This window comes from Balaenoptera borealis (assembly GCF_965194805.1).
Source record: "Balaenoptera borealis genome assembly, chromosome: 5".
NCBI classification, from domain to species: domain Eukaryota; kingdom Metazoa; phylum Chordata; class Mammalia; order Artiodactyla; family Balaenopteridae; genus Balaenoptera; species Balaenoptera borealis.
Genome location: NC_138862.1, coordinates 71,179,497 through 71,206,704, shown reverse-complemented (window position 1 = coordinate 71,206,704; position 27,208 = coordinate 71,179,497). Strand labels below are relative to the sequence as shown.

The 27,208-nt window shown below is 38.4% G+C and overlaps 1 protein-coding gene and 1 pseudogene across 5 annotated transcripts in view; one reads left to right on the top strand and one right to left on the bottom strand.

Annotated features, from left to right (window-relative positions):
- Positions 1-27,208, top strand: part of OSBPL11 (oxysterol binding protein like 11) — a 106,761-nt gene that overhangs the window by 1,490 nt on the left and 78,063 nt on the right. The gene's annotated exons all lie outside the window — the stretch shown is intronic.
- Positions 6,713-15,932, bottom strand: LOC309628864 (histone H3.3A pseudogene; annotated as a pseudogene). Its single transcript has one exon. The product of its transcript is annotated as a histone H3.3A pseudogene (transcript).

Below are 27,208 nucleotides of genomic sequence, written 5' to 3'. Positions count from 1 at the left end.
TCAACAGGTACTTATTGAAGGCCTTTTGGAGAACACATAAATGTATCCCTGAACTTCCTCTACGACTCTAGAGCTAATTTTTTCTCTGATTTGATTCTATACTCACTTTTGTTTTTCCTATATTGTAATTTGTTTACAATAAGTCTGCCTCCCTTGCTTGCTTGTTGAGGGTAGGGACTGTTGAACTCAGCTCGCTCCGGAGGCTAGCAAATGCTAGGTGCTCAAAACATGTTTATCCAGTGATGGATGGAATCATTCAATCAGAAAAGATTCTTTCCCTCATGGTGTTTGCGATTTAGAAGGAGAGATGTACATAAATAATCTGAATACAGAGGCAAAAGTACAACTGCTAGTGCCTCCGAAACTCTAAACTAGTGAGATGTTTCAGTTTGACTCATTCAGACCACTCACACCTCTCTGTCTTTGAGAGATTCTACATTTATTAATTTTCATTGATATGAATGAAAAACTGAAGGAACAGGAAGTGAGTACTGGAGAAGCAATGCTAGTTTTATTTTTTGTTTTTGATATGTAAAGGATAGGTGGGTATAACCATCCAGAATCTTTTTTTCCAAATTGAGAAATATTTGACATGTAACATTATATTAGGTTCAGGTGTACAACATAAAGATTTGATATTTGTATGTACTGTGGAATGATCACCCCAATAGATCTAGTTAACATCTGTCACCACAGAGTTAGTTTTTTTTTAATGAGAATTCTCTTAGCAACTTTCTTATTTTTTTAAATATTTATTTATTATTTATTTATTATTTTATTTATTTTTGTCTGTGTCGGGTCTTAGTTGCAGCATGCGGGATCTTCGTTGAGGCGTGCGGGCTCTTCGTTGCAGCACGCGGGCTTTCTCTAGTTGTGGTGTGTGGGGCTTCCTCTTCTCTAGTTGTGGCGCACAGGCTCCAGGGCGCGTGGGCTCTGTAGTTGTGGTGCGTGGGTTCCAGAGTGCGTGGGCTCTGTAGTTTGCAGCACGCAGGCTCTCTAGTTGAGGCACACCAGCTCAGTAGTTGTGGCACGTGGGCTTAGTTGCCCCACGGCATGTGGGATCTTAGTTCCCCGACCAGGAATCGAACCCGCGTCCCCTGCGTTGTAAGGTGGATTCTTTACCACTGGACCACCAGGAAGTCCCAGCAACTTTCAAATGTTTGATACAGTATATGGTATCTATATGGTATCTATAGTCACCATGCTGTACATTACATTTCCAGGACTTATTTATTTTATAACTGGAAGTTTGTACCTTTTGATCACCTTCACCCATTTCACCCACCCCTCACTCTGGCTACCCTCAATCTGTTCTCTATATTTATGAGTTTTGTTTTGTTTTTTAGATCCCATATGTAAGAGAGATAACACAGTATTTGTCTTTTCTTTGTGACTTATTTCACTTAGCATAATGCCCTCAAAGTTCATCCATGTTGGTGCACATGGCTAGCTTTCCTTCTTTTTTATGGCTGGATAATATTCCATTGTGTATATATACCACATTTTCTTTGTCCAATCATCATTGTCCATCTGATGGACACTTAGGTTGCGTCCATGTTTTGGCTATTGTAAATAACACTGCAATGAACATGGGGGTCCAGATATCTTTTTGAGTTAGTGTTTTCCTTTCCTTCAGATAAATACCTGGAAGTGGAACTGCTGGATTATTCAGAATCTTAAGAATGAATGAATTTGGAATATCTCATGGTACTGGAACTATAGGAATGAATTCTTAAATTTTGGTTAACTGACTGCCTGTGTGCTTAGCTCTCGGTTCTTTTTAGCTTTTGTGCTGTTTGTAGTTGTGAAATTTGAAAGCGATTAAAGTCAAGATTTCATGAAGGATATACATTTATCATGAATAATATCCATATATGTGAAATATGCATGACTATATTAACACACAGAAACAAAGTGTAGAAGATTATAACTTTTTATTGTTAAGTGATTATATGACAGGAAAGTATATTTAGTTACTGTGAGATGTCTAGGCTCACTTTTGGAATGCATGATGCTTTTTCTTTTGTGGTTTAAGACTAACAATATAAAATTATCAATAACTTGGCAGGGCTATTTTGATATGACTTAAGGAAGCAAGATAAAATAATATTTCATGTAGCCAGAGGTCAGTCTTCTGACATCCTCAACTCTTTGAAACCCAGTCTTAATTGAATTAAAAAGTGAAACAAGTTTCTTAACACTGTCATAAAGCCATATACTTTACTCCTATACTTTGATTCAGGACCCTCTTATCCCTTACTTAGGGTATTAGTTACTGGTTATATAATTTTGAAACTAGAATCTGTTGGAAGCACAAATGAAAAAAGTTATCAGGGGAAGTTTAACAGGAAATGGCAACTGACAGCATAGGACAGTCAAAGATTTGAAAAGTTAACACGCAGACTAAGCTGTATTACTTCCTAGTAATATAATCATGGTTACAGTGACTTTAAGTCATCCAGGAAAGCACAGTCTGTTTAGGCAAAGAACTGTAAGATACAGTGGTGAACAATTTCAAGGAAAATAGCTAAAATTTTTTTAAAAATGCTTAAGTATCTGGAAAATTCAGTTATGTGGAACTCTTCCCCAAGGATGCAGATATATAACGCATTACTGCATTTACATACTGACATATCTCTTTACTTAAATGAGGCTTGTTCGAAGCTAATCCTTCAGCCTACCTCTCAATCGAATTTATCCCCTTGTCCTCTACGACACTGACCAAACAATTTTATCCATTGTCCTGCATTGCTCCTTCTTCCCTGGCATCTTCCTGTGAGGCCCAAAGCTCTAGACTTTAAAAACAGCAACAATAATGAAAACTAACCTAAATCCTTTCCCCTTAAAAACAGTTTACACTCAAACTGCCTCCATTTCCTTAACCCTCATTTATTGCTCAACCCATGACAGTTGGCTCTGTCCTTACCAAGGATATGAGTTAAAAATGATGAATGTTTTTAGATTCCTATTCCAGTTGATATCTCTGCAAGTGTATCTGTTATTATTCTTTTCTTGGCTTTTTTGACATTACCTTCTCTTGGTTTCTCCTTTATTGCTCTGTCGTCTAATTGCTCCTTTTTCGTTTCTTTGGTTTCTTTGGCTCTTTTCCTTTAGAAGCTGATGTGATACTTCATCATCTTCTGTTCTTAAGCTCATGTTTTCTGTTTGTTATCTCAGTCTTTTCCATGGCCTCAACAGCTCTCTCTGGAACTTGAGAGCCATAAATTCAACTGCTTACCTGTAATTTGCTACTATCCCGTTTTAAAAAATGGAGTTTTCAGCTTATGTCTTAGGGAGTGGTTGAAATTTAGTAAAGACTGTGCTTCAAACCCTGGGCTTTGGCTTTGCAGACTTAGAAAATTAATTAGCATAATGTTTTCAAGGTTTATAAATGTTGTCGCATATATCGTTACTTTATTCCTTTTTGTGGCTGAATAATACTCCACTTATGTATATACCATGTTTTGCTTATCTCTTCATCAGTTGATGGACATTTGGGTTGTTTCCATTTTGTGGTTATTATGAATAATGCTGCTTTGAACATTTGTGTTCTCGTTTTGTGTGGACATATGTTTTCATTTCTCTTGGATATATACCTGGGAGTGGAATTGCTGGGTCATATGGTAACTGTTTAACTCTTTTTTTTAAATTTATTTTATTTTTGGGTCTTCGTTGCTGCACGCAGGCTTTTCTCTGGTTGCGGCGAGTGAGGGCTACTCTTCGTTGCTGTGCGCAGGCTTCTCATTGCAGTGGCTTCTCTTGTTGTGGAGCATGGGCTCTAGGCGCACGGGCCTCAGTAGTTGTGGCACATGGGCTCAGCAGTTTTGGCTCATGGGCTCTAGAGCGCAGGCTTGGCAGTTGTGGTGCACAGGCTTAGTCACTCCATGACATGTGGGATCTTCCTGGATCAGAGCTCGAACCCGTGTCCCTTGCATTGGCAGGCAGATTCCCAACTACTGCACCACCAGGGAAGCCACTGTTTAACTTTTTGAGGAACTGTCAGACCATCTTCCAAAGCTGCTGCACCATTTTACCTTCTTATCAGCAGTGTGTTAGGGTTTTAATCTCTTCACCTTCTCATCAACACTTGTTATTGTCTGTCTTTTTGGTTTTAGCCATCCTAGTGGGTGTGAAATGGTGGTGGTGGCACATTGTGGTTTTGAATTGCATTTCCCTGATGACTAATAATGTTGAGTATCTTCATGTACTTACTGGTCATTTGTATTATCTTCTTTGGAGAAATGTCTGTTCAGAGGTTTTGGCCATTTTTTTTTAATTGAACTATAGTTGGTTTACAATATTGTGCTAGTTTCAGGTATACAGCAAATGTCAGATGTATGTATATATATATATATATATATATATATATATATATATATATATATATATATATATATATATATATATATATATATATCAGATTCTTTTCCATTATAGGTTATTACAAAACATTGAATATAGTTCCCTGTGCTATGCAGTAGGTTCTTGTTGTTTATTTTATGTATAGTAATTTGTATCTGTTAATCCCAAACTCCTAATTTATCCCTACCCCTTCCCCTTTGATAATCATAAATTTGTTTTCTATGTCTGTGAGTCTATTTCTGTTTTGTAAATAAGTTCATTTGTATCTTTTTTTAGATTCCACATATAAGTGATATCATATGATATTTGTTTTTCCCTGCCTGACTTACTTCACTTAGTATGATAATCTCTAGGTCCATCCATGTTGCTGCAAATGGCATTATTTTTTTGTATGGCTATGGCTGAGTAGTATTCCATTGTATATATATATATGTACCACATTTTCTTTATCCATTCATCTGTTGATGAACATTTAGGTTGCTTCCATGTCTTGGCTATTGTAAATAGTGCTGCTGTGAACATTGGGGTGCATGAATCTTTTTGAGTTAGAGTTTCGTCTTTTCCAGATACATGCACAGGAGTGAGATTGCTGGATCATATGATAACTCTACTTTTAGTTTTTTTAAAAATAAATTTATTTTATTTTATTTTTATTTATTTTTGGCTGTGTTGGGTCTTCGTTGCTGTGCGCGGGCTTTCTCTAGTTGTGGCGAGTGAGGGCTACTCTTCGTTGTGGTGTGCGGGCTTCTCATTGCAGTGGCTTTTCTTGTTGCGGAGCACAGGCTCTAGGTGCACGGACTTCAGTAGTTGTAGCATGTGGGTTCAGTAGTTGTGGCTCGCGGGCTGTAGAGTGCAGGCCCGGTAGTTGTGGCTCATGGGCTTAGTTGCTCCGTAGTATGTGGGATCTTCCCGGGCCAGGGCTCGAACCCGTGTCTCCTGCATTGGCAGGCGGATTCTTTTCTTGTTTGTTTTTTTTGTTTTTTTTATTTTTTTGGTGCCGAAACCCGGGAGGCAGGCGGATTCTTAACCACTGCACCACCAGGGAAGTCCTGGCAGGTGGACTCTTAACCACTGTGCTACCAGGGAAACCCCTATTTTTAGTTTTTTAAGGAACCTTTGTACTGTACTCCATAGTTGACACACCAACGTACATTCCCACCAACAGTGTAGGAGGGTTCCCTTTTCTCCACACCCTCTCCAGCATTTATTATTTGTAGACTTTTTGTTGATGTCCTTTGGCCATGTTTAATTTGGATTTTGGGGGTTTTTTTTTGAGTTGTAAGGGTTCTTTATGTATTCTGCATACAATTTCCTTATCAGATATATGATTTGCAAATATTTTCTCCTGTTCTGTGGGTTGTCTTTTCCCTTTTTTTTTTTGCCATGCCACGTGGTTTGCCGGATCTTATTTCCCCGACCAGGGATTGAACCCAGGCCCATGGCAGTGAAAGCACTGAGTCCTAACCACTGGGCTGCCAGGGAATTCCCATCTTTTCAATTTCTTGATGAAATTACTTTCAGCACAGAAGCTTTTAATTTTTATGAAGCCCAGTCTTTCTTTTGCTTATACTTGGTGTCACATTTAAGAAATCATTGCCAAGTCCAAGGTCACAAAGATTTGCACATATGTTTTTGTCTAAGAGTTTTATATTTTAGCACTTACATTTAGGTCTCTGATCCATTATTACTTTATTTTTCTTTATGATTAATTTTATTTTTTCTTATGTGAAATAGCTGCTTATATCTTTTATTTTTCTATTAATATTTTCTCAATATTTTTATTAATATACTTGAAGTCTATTTTAAGTATTATTTTTAATTACGTCGATGTTTGTTTATTTATTTATTTAATTTTTGGCTGCATTGGGTCTTCGTTGCTGTGCGTGGGCTTTCTCTAGTTGCAGCGAGCAGGGGCTACTCTTCGTTGCGGTGCAACAGGCTTCTCATTGCGGTGGCTTCTCTTGTTGCAGAGCACGGGCTCTAGGTGTGCAGGCTTCAGTATTTGTGGCATGTGGGCGCTGTAGTTGTGGCTCGCAGGCTCTAGAGCTCAGGCTTAGTAGCTGTGGCGCATGGGCTTAGTTGCTCCACGGTGTGTGGGATCTTTCCGGACCAGGGCTCGAACCCGTGTCCCCTGCATTGGATTCTTAACCACTGCGCCACCAGGGAAGTCCTTGAAGTCTATTTTAAAATACTCCATACTAATTAATTTTTTAATATCAATAATGCTTTAAACTACTTTGATAAAAGAGGGATATACAGTGAAATGTTTACCTTATGTACTTGTCCCAGCCACCCAGCTTTCCTCCCTGGAGGCACTATCTTTTACTGATTTCTTCACTATAGTTTCAGATTTATATTAGTTTTTTATATAACAAATATATAACTACATATAATATATTTTAATTTTGTATGGTTAAGTATTTTGCTATACTTGCTGCAAAGATTTTCCATAGTCTTTGTATTTTAATTTATTACCTTTTTCCAGGCATATAGAAAACTTGTATAAGTCAGACTCTTACCCTTTTTTTCTTTCACTTCAAATTATAGAAAATTATTTTTATGAATATTTGTTTTCATTTAGTTTTAAGATGATTTGGTGGTTTTATGTTTAATTTATGTTTAATTATGTTAATTATAATTAATTATGTTTAATTTTAATCCACCTGGAGTTTATTTAGAAATTATGAGGTAGTGTGTTATCTATTATTGTGTTACAAATTATCCGCAAATTAAACAGCAGCGTTTTTTTTTTTTTTAAGATTTTTTTTTTTGATGTGGACCATTTTTAAAGTCTTTATTAAATTTGTTACAATATCGCTTCTGCTTTATGTTTTGATTTTATGGCCCCGAGGCATGTGGGATCTTAGCTCCCTGACCAGGGATCGAACCTGCACCCCCTGCATTGGAAAGCGAAGTCTTAACCACTGGACCACCAGGGAAGTCCCAACAGCGTTTTTTTGTCTCACAGTGTCGGTGGGTCAGTAATGTCTGTGCAGCATTGCTGGGTGATCTGGCCCCGGGTCTTCCACAAGGCTACAGTCATCTTGAGGCTCAGCTGGGAAGGATCCACTTCCTGGCTCATTCTTGTGGCTCTTGGCACAATTCAGTTCTTTTGGCCTGTTGGAAACAGACCTCAGTTCCTCATGAACTGACCACTGGTGGCCTCCTTTGGTTCCTGGCCACATGGGCCTCTCCACAGAGCATCTTACTACTTGGCAGCTTGTTTCATCAGAGTGAGGAAGTAAGAAGAGAGTGCTAGCAAGAAGGAAGTCACAATCTTTCGTAACCTAGGCATGGAAGTGAAGTCACATCACTTTTCACTAATCATTAGAAGAAAGATGAGGTTCAGCCCACACAAAGGTGTGAATACCAGCAGGTGGGGATCAATGCAAGCCATGCAAGAAGGTGCCTGTCGTAAATGTTAGTATGAATGGACTCAAGATTGTCATCTATGATTGAGATAGGTTTGACAAGTACACAGTTGGAAGTAAAGCTGAGAGTTGGAGGCTGAATTTGACTGTTGGGGAATAAGAGGAGCTACTTGGAGATCAGTTGCAATGACCTAGACATAAGCTAATAAAGGGAAGGTGTTAGTAGGCTGGAAAAGAAGGAAATCATTAGAGGAAGAGTGACAGACCTTGGTGGTTGATTAGGTGATTGGGTAGAAGGTAGTAGTGAGGGAAGGAAGTAAAAATTGACTTCAGTTATCCAGAATAAAACTTTGAAAAGTCTATAGGAGAAACAGATTTGGGGGAGTCAAATGATGCATTTGCTTTTAGGTATGTTCAGCTTAAGTTGCCAGAATGTTTAAGTGACCTTAGAGATATGGTGCATTAGAAATGTAGATAATTGCCTTTGTAGTATCCAGAATGTTTTCACTTCTGTTATCACATTTAATCCTCTTGGACGAAGATAGGGCATCTAGGGCTTCGTTATCCCCATTTTACAGTTGAAGAAAACGGAAATCAAAATGAGTTGGCCAAGGTTATATAGCTAGTAAGTGAAAGAACTTTTATTCCTAAGTAGTTATTTGCATAAAGATATTAAAAGTAGATGAGCTCTCTAAAGGAATGAATAATTATTGATAAATAATTAGTTTAGAACATGGTGGTTTCATCATTTACTAGTGTTTTAACTCATGCAGCAAATACTTTTGAGCGTTTACCATGTGTGAAGCCCTCTATTAGTTAATTTCCAAATTAACGTGTGCTCTCAGAACAATGAAAGTAGGGACCCCAAGGCTTGGTTTGGGAGGGTCATGAAAAAGAATCAGAAAAGGGAAGAGCCTCAACTACATTTGCAAAATATGTCATGACAGACTTTTTTAAAACCAAAGCTGAGATGTGAATTTATTAGATTAGCCTTAAATTTTCTTCTTTCCAGAGTAATTTATACTCATATGATTTATATTCACCGTTTAAAAATAGATTTCTTTTTTTTTTAGATTTCTTAATTCTAGATCCTTCCTTCCTTTTTCATAGTAATGTTCAAAGTTTATAAAATGTGTGTGTTTCCATTATTTTTCTTCATGTCAGCTTTCAGAAAAATTTTCAAATCTGCAAATCTGCCACTTGTTTATTTAAAATGGACAGATGAGAACTACCCAGAGGAGGAACCGAGAAGCAAATTGGGGTGTATGATGGGCCTGCTTTTTCCTGTTTTGGGCTCTGTGCTAGCTAACCTCTGTTAACAAACAGACAGATCTCTTTTCCTCATCATCAGATAGTATGCATTTCAGTAAATGGGTAGAAGTCTGCAAATGTGTAGTATAGAAATAATTTTTGTGGTCAGACCTGGTATCTTCCACTCTAAATACTCTGTTACAGGGAAAAGTACCCATTTGCAAATGGGGAAATGACATTTGCCTAAATATAACCTAATGTTTGCTGTCTTTGAGATTTTACCACTTCTTTTGAGGTTGATTTGAAGAAAAAGTCATAAATGTTTGCTTTTTTCTCTGTAGGGGTTAAAGGGAAGTTGGATATATATTTCTGTACCCTAGATTTTGTTTTCCTATCTGAAATCTGCTACAGATGATAATAAAAACAAGGGAAAGACAACTTATAAGCATGAAACTGAAAACAGTAAAATACTGTACCAAAAATCTAGTGAGAACTCTACCAAGCCTTGAACAAGATTTTGGTTTGTTATGGTACGCTGTGATTTCTTATATTTCTGCTTTACGAATTTAAATATAATCCATTTGAGTTCATATTTTCCTAGAAGTGATACTGTATTGAAACTATACAAAAAGGGGACTTCCCTCGTGGTCCAGTGGGTAAGACTCCACGCTCCCAATGCATGGGGCCCGGGTTCGATCCCTGGTTGGGGAACTAGATCCCACATGCATGCCGCAACTAAGGAGTCTGCATGCCCACAACTAAAAGATCCCACATGCTGCAACAAAGATCCCATGTGCAGCCTAAATAAATAAATAAATAAATAGTTAAAAAAACAAAAAACTATGCAAACAACTTAATGTTAGAACATACAGATTAGTTTTTTTTTTTAGTATTTTCTGAATAAGTCATGTAATTTAGGTCCCAGAGGTAATTGTCCATCAAATAGACTTGTGGAAAATTATGTCTTTTGTTTTTGGTTTTGAATATAGTAGAGATAGCAGGGCCCATGGTGTAATGGTTAGCACTCTGAACTCTGGAAATAGTGGAGAATATTCTTGATGTAAATTATACTACTTTGAGAGAGGGAAAATCTTTCCTAGCTAAGAATCTTCCACTGTACTGATTTTGTTTAATAAAATGATTTGTGTCCATACTTGTTCAGGTTTAACTTAAAACTAAATTGCCTGATTGAACAGTCACATTAGTGTTTTGGCATTACCATCTGGGTTTTAGGACAATTAATAGAGTAGTATAGTTTGCTGGTGAAAGAAAGGATTTTCTTTTTGGTTAATTAGGTATTGTAACAAAACATGATTTCCCACCTGGAGTTTCCCTGTACTTGAGTTTGGCTGCCGTTGCAGTTTGCTTCCATTGCTACTATTGAGGTTGGCTGGAAGGTCCCTGGAGGGGTAGACTGAAGTGTATGGTTGCTACTGGCTGTAGCTGGAAACCTTAGTCAGAGGCATAGAAGGGAGAGAAAAAGAAAAGGAACAGGAGGGAAAACAGGGACAGAAAAAGGACATAGCAAAGAGAGACAGAGGGAGAGAGAGGGAGTGAAGGAGGGAAGAAAGGGACAGAATGAAAATTATATAAATGGTGAGATGAAATGCCACCAATGTTCCTTCTGGAACAGGTTTCCTAACCTTGATAGAGGCCTTTTTAATATACTGCCTGAGCCTATACCCTCAATTCTATAAAGAATTACTTGTTTAACAATTTTGTAGATGCTGCACATTATAACTAACATAAATGAAAAGTATTTTTAATTTAATTTTGGGGAATAGGTAATATGTTCACTTGATCCAAAAAAATATTGAAAGGTGTGTAATGAAAATCTTCCTTCCTTCCTTCCTTCCTTCCTTCCTTCGATCCTCCACCTGCTCAGGACTCCTTCCACCTAAAAATAGAGGGTACACACTCATGGCTTCCTGTGTGTGCTTTCAGAGATTTTTTAAAAAAGAATTAAGTAAATACAATATACATTTGCCCCACTTTTAATTTTATCACAAATGGTATCATACTATGTGTGTGTGTGTGTGTGTGTGTGTGCGTGCACACACACACACACACACACACACACACACATATATGTATGTAATAGTAGTTCAGGCTGCCATAACAAAATACTGTACTCTGGATGGCTTAAACAACAAATTTATTTTCTTACAGTTGGTGGAGGCTGGAAGTTTTGAGATCAGGGTGCCAGCATTGTCAGGTTCTGGTGAGGGAGTATTCCAGGTGTGCAGATGACCTTCTTTTCACTGTGTCCTCACATGGCAGAGGGGTGGGCTGGGGGTGCTTCTCACTGTGTGCTCACATGGCAGGGGGAGGGGGACGGGGGTAGGGAGAGAGAGGTTGAGAGAGAGAGGCGTGAGAGAGCTCGCTGGTTTTTCTTGTAAGGGCACATCTCATCATAAGGGCCCCAGTCTGTACCTAAGCATCTTCCAAAGGCTCCATCTCTAAATACCATCACATTGGGCGTTAGGACTTCAACATACGAATTTTGTAGGGACACAATTCAGTCCACCTTTATAATAAGTTCCCTGTCGATGGACATTTAATTTGTTTCCAAAATTTTGCTGTTATAATGATGCAGTGAATAACCTTCTGCACATTTCATAAGCATATGAATATATCTGTGGGAAAAATACCCAGGAGTCGGAATTACTGAGTCAATTTGTAATTTTGATAGTAGTTATCAGATTTCTCCTCATTGGGGTGTACAGTGGCAATGATTGAGTGCTTATTTCCCATCAGCCTCATCAGTGTAATATTTTATTAGATTGGCAAAAATCTAAAAGTTTAATAGGTTAAAAAATGGTACTTCAGTGTAGTTTTAATTTGATTCTTTTTTTTTTTTATTATGAGTGAGGTTTTAGTATTAAATTCTGAGTGGGATTTTTTTTCCAGAAAAATTTAACAGGTTTATTTATGATTATACTAAAGTTGAACTGCTGAAACTTGTTCACTGAAACATTCTGAGTTGCATTAATGCTTTATGTCCCCACATTTATATTAAAAATTCAGGGACTTCCCTGGTGGCTCAGTGGATAAGAATCCGCCTGCCAATGCAGGGTACATGGGTTCAAGCCCTGGTCCGGGAAGATCCCACATGCTGTGGAGCAACTAAGCCCGTGTGCCACAACTACTGAGCCTGCATTCTAGAGCCTGTGAGCCACGACTGTTGAGCCCTCGTGCCACAACTACTGAGCCTGTACTCTAGCGCCCATGTGCCACAACTACTGAAGTCCACACGCCTAGAGCCCGTGCTCCACAACAGAAGCCACTGCAAGGAGAAGCCCGCCCACCGCAACGAAGAGTAGCCCCCCCGGTCGCCACAACTAGAGAAAGCCTGAGTGCAGCAACGAAGACCCAGTGCAGCCAAAAATAAATAAAATTAAATCATTAAAAAAAAAATCACACACAAATGAAAATGGAAAAACTGCCAATACCTGATTACTGTCCCCTATTTTTCCACTAGCAATCATATACTTAAGTACCTTTTGACCTCATGGGAAAAAAATATCTAACATTCAGAACTACCAATGACAGGAAGAAGAGGATTTTTTTTTTTTTAAAAGAATGAAAGGTTTCCCATCATAGTGGATTCTTAAGCATGTTCTCCATGTATGTGGCATGCTAGCTGGATGTCTTTTTTTTTTTTTTTTAATGAATAAATCCTTTCTGCAGTTAACAGCTAAGTTTTTTTTTTTAAATAAATTTATTTTATTTTTGGCTGTGTTGGGTCTTTCTTGCTGCGAGCGGGCTTCTCATTGCGGTGGCTTCTCTTGTTGCGGAGCACGGGCTCTACGCACGCAAGGTTCTGTAGTTGTGGCTTGCAGGCTCTAGAGCGCAGGCTCAGTAGTTGTGGCTCACGGGCTTAGTTGCTTCAGGGCATGCGGGATCTTCCCGGACCAGGGCTCGAACCCATGCCCCCTGCATTGACAGGCGGATTCTTAACCACTGCGCCACCAGGGAAGCCCTGGATGTCTTTTGGCATAATTGTTATGGCATGGATAGCACACGGGTTGGTGTTTCCAAAAAGGCCAACCAGATAGGCCTCACTTGCCTCCTGCAAAGCACCAGTAGCTGCACTCTGGAAGTGCAGATCTGGTTTGAAGTCCTGAGCAGTTTCCCGCACCAGAGGCTGGAAGGGAAGTTTGCCAATCAGAAGTTCACTGGACTTCTGATAATGTCTGATTTCACGGAGTGCCACAGTACCAGGCTTGTAACGATGAGGTTTCTTCACACCTCCAGTAGAGGGCGCACTCTTGCGAACGGCTTTGGTAGCCATGCTTCCTGGGTGCTTTACCACTGGTGGATTTGCAGGCAGGCAGCTTTGTACGAGCCATGGTATAGAGACCTCTTACTTACCCACCTTCTCCTTTGGCTGGTGCTCAACAAGCTAGAGCTGGCGCTGGTGTTGGAGAGCGACGGCCTTTGAGTAGGATTTTGTCCTGTTTTGCTATCATGGTAAATTGTGAATTAGTTTAAATCAGCAATTGGGAAAAGTCTATACAAAATATACTTATGCCTTTAAAAATTTTTTTCTTATTATATTCTTGGTAGCTCAGAGACATGGCTTCATCTTAGAGTATACATTGTATGTTTTGAAGCCATATTTTTAAAATTTCAAGTGATTTTATAGTTATACAAGATATGCAATCATTTGATTATACACACTTGTAATTGGGAGGTGATCCACTTCCTAGTAGTAATAGGGAGTTTGAAGATATATATATATCTCTCCACCAAAAATTATGATGAGACTATTATTTAAAAAGATTATTTATTTAGTTTTTTGGTTGTGCCAGGCAACATGCAGGATCTTAGTTGCCCGACCAGGGGTCGAGCCTGGGCCCTTGGCAGTGAGAGCGCAGAGTCCTAGCCACTGAACTGCCAGGGAATACCCAGATTTTTCTTTTATTTAAGTAGTAGAATGAGCTTTTAAAATTTTGTGTTGTTTTTTGAATAATTAATATTTATAGGTTCTTTAAGGAAAAAAACTTGAGCGTTTGAATTTGTTGTTACTTAGGTAATAAGTGTAAAATTTTCAAAAGAAGAATCAACTCTTTAGTCAGGTTATATATATATATGTATATATATATATGAAAATGAACATTGCTTGGTGCTTCTTGTGTGGTTGTCACCTTTTTTTCCCCCTTTTTTATTCAAATATGGAGGAAGGGAAATGGTTTTCTGCTTTTTCTTTATACTTTCAATTTTGAAAGAATTAGCACAAGGGAAGAAAACATTCTTTCTTGAATTATGCTATACAGACAGAAATTAAATGTTACTCTAAATGTGTTTTTGGAACCAAGTATGGTTTAAAGCCAGAGAGAGGTACATACAAAAAGAGAAAGAGAGAGTAGACATACAGATAGGGAGGGTGGCAGTGGACTTTAGTACCCTGCTGTTCTCTTGGTCTGTGCTGTCTTGGTCTCATTGAAATGGCTTACTGCGAAGACCTTTTGAGAGTGTATGGGGGATAAGTAAATGCTACTATGTGAACAGGAAATAATTTCCTACTTTTCTCTAAAATTTTTAAATGTGAAACATGATGTTGCTCTTATTTGCAAACTTTACTTTTTAATAATTTTCTTTTGAGAAAAAACCTTTAGAATTTTGAGTAATGAGTAATGTACACACATTTTAGATTGAAAGGGTCATCTAGCTAAAGCATGAGAAAACTGAGGCCCAGAGAAATTAAGTGATTTGGTCAGTGTCATTCATGGTGTTAGTCAGTGGGAAAGTCAGAACTAGATCCTGTATCCATCCCTTTTAGGTGTGCATTCCACAGTATAACACTACCTCATACTTAAGCTTTAGAAACTTAATTTTGAACATAAGCGGTATTGAAAAGCCTACTAGTAATGTCTGAAAGTCCTGTTTATAGGTAAAAATTCACCCTATTTTTGTTGGCCAACAATGGTGCTATAGGCTGGTATGAGGAAACTGGCCCTTTTTTTGTATTGAAAGATGGGAGTTATATTGGTTGCAGCCTTTGGAGAGCAGGTTGGCAATATCTATACAAATTAAAAATGCATGTACTTTTCACCTAGCAATTTCATTTTTAGCAGGTGTACTCAAAGATATATGTGTAACTTGTTTTGTTACAGTATTGTTTGTAATAATGAAAGCCTGGAAGCAAATGTCCATCACTAGGGGGACTAGTAGTACTGCTGTGCAATGGATTACTATGCAGATGCTAAGAATGAATTAGACCAAAATGAAATCATCCCTAAGAAAACTGAAAAAAGCAAGGTACGGTGTATGTAATCTCAACCATTTTTTTTTTTGGTTGCACCGGGTCTTAGTTGCAGCACGTGGGATCTTTGTTGAAGTGTGTGGCATCTTTAGTTGCAGCATGTGAACTCTTACTTGCGGCATGTGCGATCTAGTTCCCTGACGAGGGATCAAACCTGGGCCCCCTGCGTTGGGAGCATGGAGTCTTAGCCACTGGACCACCAGGGAAGTCCCTAATCACAACCATTTAAAAAAAAGAGTGTGTGTGTGTGTGTGTGCGCGCGCTCATGTGCGCACGCGCACACTTGTAGGTACATAGAACATCTCTGAAGAGATACATAAAAAGTTGAGAGAGGGCTTCCCTGGTGGCGCAGTGGTTGAGAATCTGCCTGCTAATGCAGGGGACACGGGTTCGAGCCCTGGTCTGGGAAGATCCCACATGCCACGGAGCGACTAGGCCCGTGAGCCACAACTACTGAGCCTGCGCGTCTGGAGCCTGTGCCCCGCAACGGGAGGGGCCGCGATAGTGAAAGGCCCGCGCACCGCGATGAAGAGCGGTCCCCGCACCGCGATGAAGAGTGGCCCCCGCTTGCCGCAACTAGAGAAAGCCCTCGCACGAACCGAAGACCCAACACAGCCAAAAATAAATAAATAAATAAATAAAGTAGCTATAAAATTAAAACAAAACAAAACAAAAAAAAAAAGTTGAGAGAAATGCTTGTCTCTGAGGAGGGGAACTCGTGGCTGGAAGACAAGGTTGGATAAGAAACTTTTCACTGTAGGGACTTCCCTGGTGGCACCGTGGTTAAGACTCCGCCTGCCAATGCAGGAGACACGGGTTCCAGCCCTGATCCGGGAAGATCTCACATGCCGCGGAGCAACTAGGCCCGTGCACCACAATTAACTGAAGCCTGTGTGCCTAGAACCTGCGAGCCACAACCACTGAGCCCACATGCCACAACTACTGAAGCCCGTGCACCTAGAGCTTGTGCTGTGCAACAAGAGAAGCCACCGCAATGAGAAGCCCACGCACCACAACGAAGAGTAGCCCCTGCTCGCTGCAACTAGAGAAAATCCACGCACAGCAACACAGAACCAATGCAGCCAAAATAAATAAATAAATAAATTTATTTTTTAAAAAAAGGAAAGAAACTTTTCAGTATATGTATGTAATACTCATTAGGAGACAGTTCTTAATGGGTCTCTCATGTTTCTGCCTGACTTGTTAGCAGAGGTATTGATTCTCCTTTGTTCTTTACTGTTTTTTCAAAAATATTTGTATAGCAAACAGCCTTGGAGGATAGAGATAGTATTTCCCTCCTGAGCAAAAGTCAGGTTTGTTTACTGTCTAATATAATAAACATAATGTCTCCTTGCCGTGGAGGTCAGGTAGACTTACTGTCCTTAAAAGATTTGGTTTCCCTACACTCAGGGTTCCTTTTCTGTACCTCAACCTACCACATGTGCAGGCATCTCCTGCCCTCTCTGCATTGCCCCATGTGATTGGGCTGATGATCTGTCTACTGCTATTGCTGTGACTACTGAAGTCTTTTGTCTCTGACTTGGGAGTTTCATGTATCCGTGAAACTGGCAAGCTAACTTGTTAGCTTGCAAATAGGGTGACATCTCAGACCCTTCATAGTTCTTGACAAAATACTTACTGGAAAAATACAATAATTATTTTTTTAAATAAAGAAGTGGGGGACTCAGGGCTTTTTAGGTCCCATCATTCTGACTTGAAAATGTCAGGCTAACAAGGTAAGACAGATCTAAAGAACTGATCTAGAAAATGAGCCCTTTCCCCACAGAGGAATCGACTCCCTGGAGTGGGAGAAAACCAGAACTTGCTGAGCATTTACCATGTTGAAGGATACTTCAAATGTATTTGGGTTGAAATATATAATCTCTTCCTATTTCCTCATTATAAATCTGAAGTTAGATGTTCTTATCCGCATTTACAGATAAAGACACATAGGACCAGATGTGTTACTTGCGTAAGGTTACACTGGGATTCAAACCTGTGTTTGTGTTAAGCTCATGCTTTTCCCATTATAATAAACCACTTCCTAACTTTCTGGAAGCGTTAGAATTGACTTTCTGCTTTTCCATGTAGAAGTTTCTTCTGTCCCATCTTCAAATGGCCAGTTATCTGCATGAGGGATTTCTCAAATTTAGTTGTTTGTAACAATCAGATTATATATTGGACTTCTTCTGTTTTTGGTCTGTATAGGCAACCATTTTACAGCTGTGCTTCTTGAACTTTCTTCATGAACTCTCTCTTAACTGCATAAGACAGTAGGTACCCCCAGTGGATACAGTTTGTGATTTAAAGCAGCCCATGGTTGATATCACTTTCTTGGGAGTTATCTATAATATCTTCAAAATTCATGAGGATTTTATATTCTACTCTGTAATATATTTGTTATTGGGTTTTTCAGAGGTCTATAAATAATATCATGAGTTCAGGACCAGTTGAGAAAGGGAACATTAGGGATCAGACAGGATGCAATCAAATCGTCAGGTTATTTTTTTATTGTGGTAAAATGTACATATCATAAAATTTACCATTTTAACCCTTTATAATTATACAGTTCAGTGGCATTAAATGTATTCATATTGTTATATAACCATCACCACTATTCATTCCAGAATTTTTTATCATCCCAAACTAAAACTCTGTACCTATTAAATAACTCCTCATCCACCCCACCCCCCAGCCCCCCGGCAACTACTATTCGGCCTTCTGTCTCTGATTTTGACAAATCTAAGTATCTCATATAAGTGGGATTTGTCTTTCTCTTTCTGATTTACTTCACTTAGTATGATAACCTCTAGGTCCATCCATGTTGCTGCAAGTGGCATTATTTCACTCTTTTTAATGACTAAGTAATATTCCATTGTGTGTGTATTTGTGTGTGTGTGTGTGTATCTCACATCTTCTTTACCCATTCATCTGTCGATGGACATTTAGGTTGTTTCCATGTCTTGGCTATTGTAAATATTGCTGCTATGAACATAAAGGGTGCATGTATCTTTTCGAATTATATTTTTCTCTGGGTATATGCCCAGGAGTGGGATTGCTGGATCATATGACAACTCTATTTTTAGTTTTTTGAAGAACCACCATACTATTTTCCATAGTGGCTGCACCAATTTACATTCTCACTAACAGTGTAAAAGGGTTCCCTTTTCTCCACACCCTCTTCAGCATTTATTATTTGTAGACTTTTTGTTGGTGTCCGTTCTGACTGGTATGAAGTAGTGTTTTGATTTGCATTTCTCTAATAATTAGCGATGATGAGCATCTTTTCATGTGCTTATTGGCCATCTGTATGTCTTCTTTGGAGAAATGTCTTTTTAGGTCTTCTGCACATTTTTTGATTGGGTTTTTGTTTCTTTGTTATTGAATTGTAGGAGCTGTTTGTCTATTTTGGAAATTAAGCCCTTGTCATTTGCGTCATTTGCAAATATTTTCTCCCAGTCCGTAGGTTGTCTTTTCGTTTTGTTCATGGTTTCCTTTGCTGTGCAAAAGCTTGTAAGTTTGATTAGGTCCCATTTGTTTGTTTTTGCTTTTATTTCTATTGCCTTGGGAGACTGACCTAAGAAAACATTGGTATGATTTATATCAGAATGTTTAGCCTATGTTCTCTTCTAGGAGCTTTATGGTGTCTTGTGTTATATTTAAGTCTTTAAGCCATTTTGAGTTTATTTGTGTGTATGGTGTGAGTGTGTGTTCTAGCTTCATTGATTTACATGGGACTATCCAGTGTTGTTTCTACCTTTTGGCTGTTGTGAATAATGTTTCTGTGAACATTTTTATCTGTTGGAGTTCTTGCTTTCATTCTTTTGTGTATATACCCAGAAGTGGAATTGCTGGATCATATAGTAGTTCTATGTTTAACTTTTTGAGGAACCATGATGCTGTTCTCCACCGTGGCTGCACCATTTTACAGTTACACCAGCAATGCACAAGAGTTCTAATTTCTCTACATCTTTACCAACACTTGTTATTTTCTGTTTTGTTTTGTTTGGATTGGTTTTGGTTTTGATAATAGCCATACTAATGGGTGTGAAGAAATTGTTTTATTACTGGAAAAACTCACTGAAGAAAGTGCCTTTAACATGGGTTAAATAGGTTAGCTAATATTTCACCCTGGAATTAGTCATGCCTATCCACCTAGTCACAGGCAGCTTGGAATACTCAGGTCTTTTTTCCATCAGAGCAGATGAGAATATCTTCTCTGGGTAGGCAGGCAGATAAAAAGGAGAGAGCCCAGAACGGGCTGAGCCATTCATTCATGCCCAGCTGTGGAAAGAGTCGGGGGAGGGCTGGGGAGAGAAGGACAGGAGTTCTCTGGAGAAGTCCTCCTCATGGAAATATGTGAGGAGGGAGCAAGTTTCTTAACATTTATGTGAGTTTTTTTTTTTTTTAATAAATTTATTTATTTTTGGCTGCATTGGGTCTTCATTGCTGCGCACGGGCTTTCTCTAGTTGCAGTGAGCGGGGGCTACTCTTCGTTGCAATGTGTGGGTTTCTCATTGTGATGGCTTCTCTTGTTGCGGAGCACGGACTCTAGGCGCGCGGGCTTCAGTAGTTGTGGCATGTGGGCTCAGTAGTTGTGGCTCGCGAGCTCTAGAGCGCAAGCTCAGTAGTTGTGGCGCACGGGCTTAGTTGCTCTGCGGCATGTGGGATCTTCCCGGACCAGGGCTCGAACCTGTGTCCCCTGCATCGGCAGGCGGATTCTTAGCCACTGCACCACCAGGGAAGTCCTTATGTGAGTTTTGACATTAAAAATGCTTTAACTTCTTATAGTCAAGTAAATTTGCTCTAGAAAGATAGTCTAGTTTTACCCTGTTCTCCTAGCCACCTAGCCCAGTTTTGGATATGTGTAACCTAATTTGAGAAGTAAGGGCTTTTAGGAAACACAGTTCTACATCCCAAAAGAGCAATGCTCACATAATCACATGGGAAAGTTTTAAAAAATTTAATCCATACCTATTAATAAGTATAAATAGCTCTGTGCCTGGACTGTCCCACCTAGTCAATGTAATTGAACATTTTAAAAATGTTTTATTTGATTATAAAAATAATATATTAAAATTGGAAAATGTGAAACAGTAAAGGGAGCAAATTAATTATCATCCATAATTCTTCCATCCAGTGATAACCAGTTAACTGTTTTGTGTACTTTTGTTCTGTGCATATATTTTACACACTATATAAAATTCTGTAACCTGCACTTTTAGTGCTATTAATAAGCGTTTCCCCATGTTGTTAGAAACTCATAAGCATTTTAATTGGTGAATACTGTTCTATCATATTTCTTAATCATTTTCTTAATACCATTCATCTAGCTTATTTGTTTTTCTTCCTTTCCTCTGCATTCATTTCCTTGTCTCTCCACTTTATTTTTTTTACTATTATAAATAGTGCTACAGTGGACATGTTTGCATATTATGTTTGTCTACATTTTTAATTGTCTGTCTGGATACCTAGAAGTGAAGTTCTTGGACCAAAGAGCATTAACATTTTTAAGACTCTTAGCAGAAGGGAGGGAGTCTCCCTTGACTTGTATACTTTTTGGTATAGATTAAGACACAGTTGAAATTAGAATTAGTTTTAGCTGGGATTTATTTGAGTATACAGGCTGTGAATTGAGTTGTTGTTGCTGGTTTTTGTTTCTCTTTTTGTTTTTTTTGTTGTTGTTTTGTTTTTTTTTTTTTGCAGGCTACTCAGTTGTCTTGTGGTTTTATAGAAAAATTCTGCTTCTGTCTTCCCATTGCCTAATTCATTCAGTGGATATGTATTGAACACCTGTTTATATCCCAGGCTATACACTAGGTGCTGCGTGGACTGCTAGGATGAGTAAGAAGCAGTCACTGCTCTGTGGAATATCTTTTTACAGCACCAGGAGGTACATGTGTTGCAGTCATTCCCATCTGTTGTCAGTTGCTTTTTCCTCAGCTAAGCAGACTGCTCCCTCCCTTCATGCTATTTATGTTACAAGGTAATGAACCAAAGCTAAGCCTTTTTTGGAGGATAGTTCTTGCCTAGTAGAAAGTAGGAATTTTGAACTGTGGCTTGACTGGCATCTCCTTTACTACAGCTTGCATAAATTTCTGCCTGTAATAAATGCCTTAAGGTATCCATCTCTAATTCCTCTACCTGGGCTCTGGAGCCCACCTCTCCCCCATTTCCCTCTATCTCTCTCCTCAGTTGTGGTGAGCCTTTTTCTCGTTGCTATATCCTGCCTGTCAGGCACTTACAACTACCGTTGATTTAAGCCCATATCACCGTAACCACTTCTCTCTTCAGTTATTGCCAGCTGGCTCTGCCTTCATCATTACATTGGAACTGTTATCTCTTGGTTGTTAAGTCTTTTTTTTTTTTTTTGCTGTGCCTCGTGGCTTGTGGGGTCCTAGGGGCCACAGCAGTGAAAGCACCAAGTCCCAACCTCTGGACTGCCAGGGAATTCCCTTGGTTGTTAACTCTAATAGAAACTTCTCAGTCTTCATCTTCCTTCACCCCTCAATAGTATTAAACATTCTTGACCAAAAACTTACGTGAAATATCCCTGATTTTCTTCCTACTACTCATCTACTTATCTCCTCTCTGTACTCCTCTTGCCTTTAAAACTTTTCCTTAGGGTTCTCTCTTAGACTCTGTCCCTTCTCTTGTCATTTTATAATACTTCCTAGCTGATTTTATTTACTCTCATCGTTTCAAATACTAGTTACATGCTTATATGCTGATCACTACCAAAATCTGTATGTTCAATCCAAATTATGCTACCTTATTGCATATCTCCCTGTGTTATGTCCCACAGGTCCCTTGAATTCAACATGTTAAATTGGGACAAATCCAAAACTTCCTTTATGATCCCCATAAAGACGTTCATTCGTATCTACACAGTTGTGCCAGCTGGAAATCTGGGTGTTCCCCTTGTCCCTTCTCTCTCACTCTCATTCTCATTTCACATCTGATAAGTCAGGTCCCGTCGTTTCAACCTAATCACTATTGAATCCTGTGTCTTTGTTTAATGAATCCCGTGTCTTTAACAAACTGCCCTTTTCATTTGTATGACAGCTAAAAGCAGAGTCCCAGTGGGTCATTGTCTTTTTCTTCAAGGAGGTATATTTTTCTTATATTAGGTAATGGATTTGGGATGGAGAGGAATCGCCTTTTTTACTTCCCCATCCTTTTCAGTGGATTTTCAGAGTGCTTTGCGTTTAGAAGGTACTGAGCAATTGTGTTGAACTGAAATAAAAGGATGTGAAACTGTTCAAAAAGTAGCTTAATTTTATTTTATTTTTTCATTTTAAAACTATGTTTAATTTTCACATATTTAATTTTATATATTATTTTGTTTTTATTAAAATACAAATAAATGCTTAACATTTAAAAATAAATGAAGAAAGAAAATCAGTGAAGAATAGAACAGTCTCTGTGGCTTCCAAGGTTCTTGTCATTTCTCTACATATAATATTGATCGGAACCTCTGTTCTCAAAATACAGGGTTTAGTCTACCTGGGTCTAACCATGGAAACAGACTTTTTTAACTGAATTCAATGTTGGTGAAAAAGTAGTTTAATTTTAAAAGCTTCTACACATCTTCCTTAAGTCTCATAAAGAAGGGTTAAGAAATGTGTGTTATAGTAATGAAGAGTTAGGAATTGAAGCAGTCATTGTTAAGATACCTAGGAGGTGATGAACCTCAAATTAAATAGAATAATGCCACTTACATATAGTTCAGTTAATCAACTGTATTTATAGACTATCAGCTTCTAGCGCTAATTTCAATAAAATGTTAACAAGATCAGAATACACACAATTTGTTGAGTGGTGGAGTTGCTGAAGGACTGAAGAAGAAATTAACTTTTTCATGGCTTATTTTTCTGTGTATTAGTCTTTTGGACCATCATCTCTAATTCATAGAACACAGAATATTAGTATGATATAATCAGATATGTGGTATATTCCCACTTTAACAACTAGGTTTTATTCATATTAACAGGTAAATCTTCTATTAAATTTATACATTTTAAATGGGAGCAAACCATGAGTGTTAGAAGTACTACATAATAACTATAAGGAAGTAGAGAGAAGAAAGGAGAGGAAACGAGAGATGTTCACTCACAGAGCTTTTTATGCTAGCCACCAGATGGCACAGTGGTTCCGCATCAGCTGGTTGCACTGACTAGAGAAGGGGAAGGATGAGAGAGGGACAGTGCAACCAGCTGTTCCAAGAATGGATTGCTCTTCAGTTGGTTCTTTGTAACCTCAGATGTCTGTTTTCTGTAGTAAAAGCAGGCCAACAGTTTATAATTACATATTTGAATTTGTTTCTTTTGAAGCTGGCTTTATGCTACTACCAAATGAACCATGTCAGTATCCCTCTTGTGATTTTTGTGAGAAGGTTAACTCTTTAGATACAAGCATCAAAAATATTAAAAACACTAAAAATTAAACATAAAGCATTACTGTACTGTGGAATATGAGGATACACGTTCATTTTATTTAATGAATGATGCTACTGAAATTATACTCTTAAAAATTCATTGATAGTCATTAAATGACTGATATAAATAACTTAGATATGACCAAAATGAGGAATACCTTTAATAATATGAGGGACTAAACAAAAATAAGGGACCTGAGGCATAATCTTTGATTGCTTTGAAATGAAGATTTTGTTTTTCTCAGTTGTAGATAGTTTATTTGAAGTTTAATAAACATTCTCCGCACAGTTCACGTATCCATTTGAAGAATATATATAGTCCTAGAACCAGAGGAAGTGAATTATAACTGAGTTGTAATGTTTTTATAGCATGCTAATAGCCTTATCTAGTAATGAAAGCTTGGTGTAGAGAACCTAGATTAAAGGGGAAAATAAAAAATGGTGAATTATGGAATATCTGGGTACTTTGGGGAAATATTTAATTTAGGTTATGTGACACACTAGGCCTTTTGTGGATTGGTACAGAGTGTAAATAAATATTCAGGTTATGAAGCTACAGGACAAAATAGACCAAGAATAAGGTTTTTTAAAAATTTAGATATTATTGATATATAACATTAGTTTTAGGTGTACAATATAATTTTTTTTGTATGTTGCAAAATGATCACAATAAGTCTAGTTAACATGCATTACTGGGCTTCCCTGGTGGCACAGTGGTTAAGAATCCGCCTGCCAATTCAGGGGACACGGGTTCGAGCCCTGGTCCCGGAAGATCCCACATGCCACAGAGCAACTAAGCCCGTGTGCCACAACTACTGAGCCTGCGCTCTAGAGCCCACGAGCCACAACTACCAAGACCGCATGCCACAGCTACTGAAGCCTGAGCGCCTAGAGCCCATGCTCCGCGACAAGAGAAGCCACTGCAGGGAGAAGCCCCTGCAGTGAGAAGCCCGCGCACTGCAACGAAGAGTAGCCCCCACTCGCCACAACTAGAGAAAGCCCGTGCACAGCAACGAAGACCCAACGCATCCAAAAATAAATAAATAAAATAAAAAAAAAAACATGCATCACTACACTGTTACACTTTGTTTTTCTTATGATGAGAACTTTTAAGATCTACTCTCTTAGCAACTTTCAAATGTACAATATTATCAACTATAGTCACTATGCTATAAATAACATTCCCAGTACTGACTTATTATATAACTGCAAGTTTGTGTCTTTTGATCACCTTCACCCATTTTGTTCACCTCCCACCCCCACCACTGGCAGCCACTAATCTGTTCTATGAGTTTTGGGGTTTTTTTGTTTTTATTTTTAGATTCCATATATAAGTGAAGAAATAAGTTTTGAGGACAAGAACAGTTCAAGACAGCTAAGCTCTATGTTAAATATCTAAAACAGATGAGGAACTCTTTGGGAAATTATTTTTGGGCAGAGTCCAGGGGCATTGGGATTCCTCTGGCCCCAAAAAGCTGTTTAAGCCTGAAGCCTGGGGAAAACATGAGCACCAGACTGGAAATCTCTGCCTTTTCAAGTACCAGTGGAACTAAAAGAAATAGCTTTGCTGTGACATAGGGCTGGAAGTAGGGCAAAAATCCAATGGGTTGGGTTTCTAGAGAAGAATCCTTCCTCTAGATGTGGGTTTTAGAAATTACTGAAATGAGAATTCAAATGGTACTGTCAGTTTTAACATGACAGAATACATGTATAATTATCATAACTTTGGGTTGGCGGTTTAGAGGTTGACAACCTTTGTCTTCTTGAGATTAGTGACCGTATGAAACCAAAAGGACGTGAGCAGTTTTCACTTAATATTAGTAAACAGTGTTATTTGCTAGCCTTAGAATGGAAGAAAAATACAGGAAAAAGAAGTAACATATACTCAGTCATGGGATCAGTTCTTTATTTCCAAGCACTTTGAAGAAATGAGATTAGAAGGGCACTCAACTTCCAAGCACTTTGAAGAAATGAGATTAGAAGGGCACCCAACATTGAGTTTATCCCTGAGGCATCCTCCTACTTGCTCTCCAGTAATAATAGCTACTAGAATCTTATAGTCAATATGGGCATTTTGTTGTGTGTTTGTATAAGAGAGTATCTTTATCTTCATCTCTTTTCATTTGTCATTCAGATCAACCTAAGTCTTTAAAAAATTTTGTTCTATTGGTTGTGTCAGCTCTCTCTTGATTTTGCTTTTGATGTCCATGTTTTAAAGGTTGCCAGTTGTCTTATACTTTCCATTTCCTAGATGCTGGTTAGCTGAAATTTTACCAAATAAGCTCTGTGATTCAGGGATAGTAGAGAAAATAAATGTTTAATATCGTTTGCATCTTATAGTTTAAAGTTAAAACTTTAGAGTAGATGAGTTTAAAGAGAATTCTTAATGTAAGTTACAAAATAAAAAATGAAGCCCATATATCAAAAAGATACATCAACGTAGGTGAAGCTTTAATATCTTTTCATAAGTATAAGGAACCTTAAAATATTGGAAACAAAGTATCAATAAGATACTGCATTTTCTATGAACCACGGTAACAGAACATTTCTGATAAATAGAAAAAGGGGGCAGGAGGTAAAGAAACTCACTTTCAGTAAGACTAATGATACAGGTCCCAAATAAATCTTTCCAGTGGTAAGACTTGCAATGAGCACTTTGCCGCATGCCTATCTGGGGTGGGGGAGTGGGAGTGGGGTGTCATACTCATCAAAAACAGGATCTCCATTTTGGAAGCCCAAAGAATCAAAGACATAACATGTCCCACCAGATTGAGGAGGCACTATTTGACCTGGAGACCTTTTTTAGTTTATTCTAGAACCATAAAACTGGATTTTCTTTGTTTAGTATTGAATTAAGTTATAAAATATTTTTATTTATAATTATATTTATAGTATATTTGTTTCATATTTATGTAATTTTATACATATATAATGATTTTATATTTGAAATATTGTATAGTAATTTATGGGGGATTATACTTGCTTCGAAGAACTCTGGTAAAGTCCTATGGATATGAAATATGGGGGATTAAATAGCTCTATTTGTTAACCTATAAATTTTACTTCTGAAGTAAGTTTGAAGCATTTGTAAAAAAGTATGTGTCTACAGCTTATTTATTTATTTATTTATTTTTGGCTGCGTTGGGTCTTCGTTGCTGCACGCAGGCTTTCTCTAGTTGCGGTGAGCGGGGGCTACTCTTCGTTGTGGTGCACGGGCTTCTCATTGCAGTGGCTTCTCTTGTTGCAGAGCACGGGCTCTAAGCACGTGCGCTTCAGTAGTTGTGGCGCTCAGGCTCAGTAGTTGTGGCTCGCGGGCTCTAGAGTGCAGGCTCAGTAGTTGTGGCGCACGGACTTTGTTGCTCCATGGCATGTGGGATCTTCCCGGACCAGGGCTGAAACCCATGTCCCCTGCATTGGCTGGCAGATTCTTAACCACTGTGCCACCAGGGAAGTCCCTACAGCTATTTTTTAAACTGTACAGTTAACTTCCTGGAATTTCTTCTAATTTTCACTGACTTT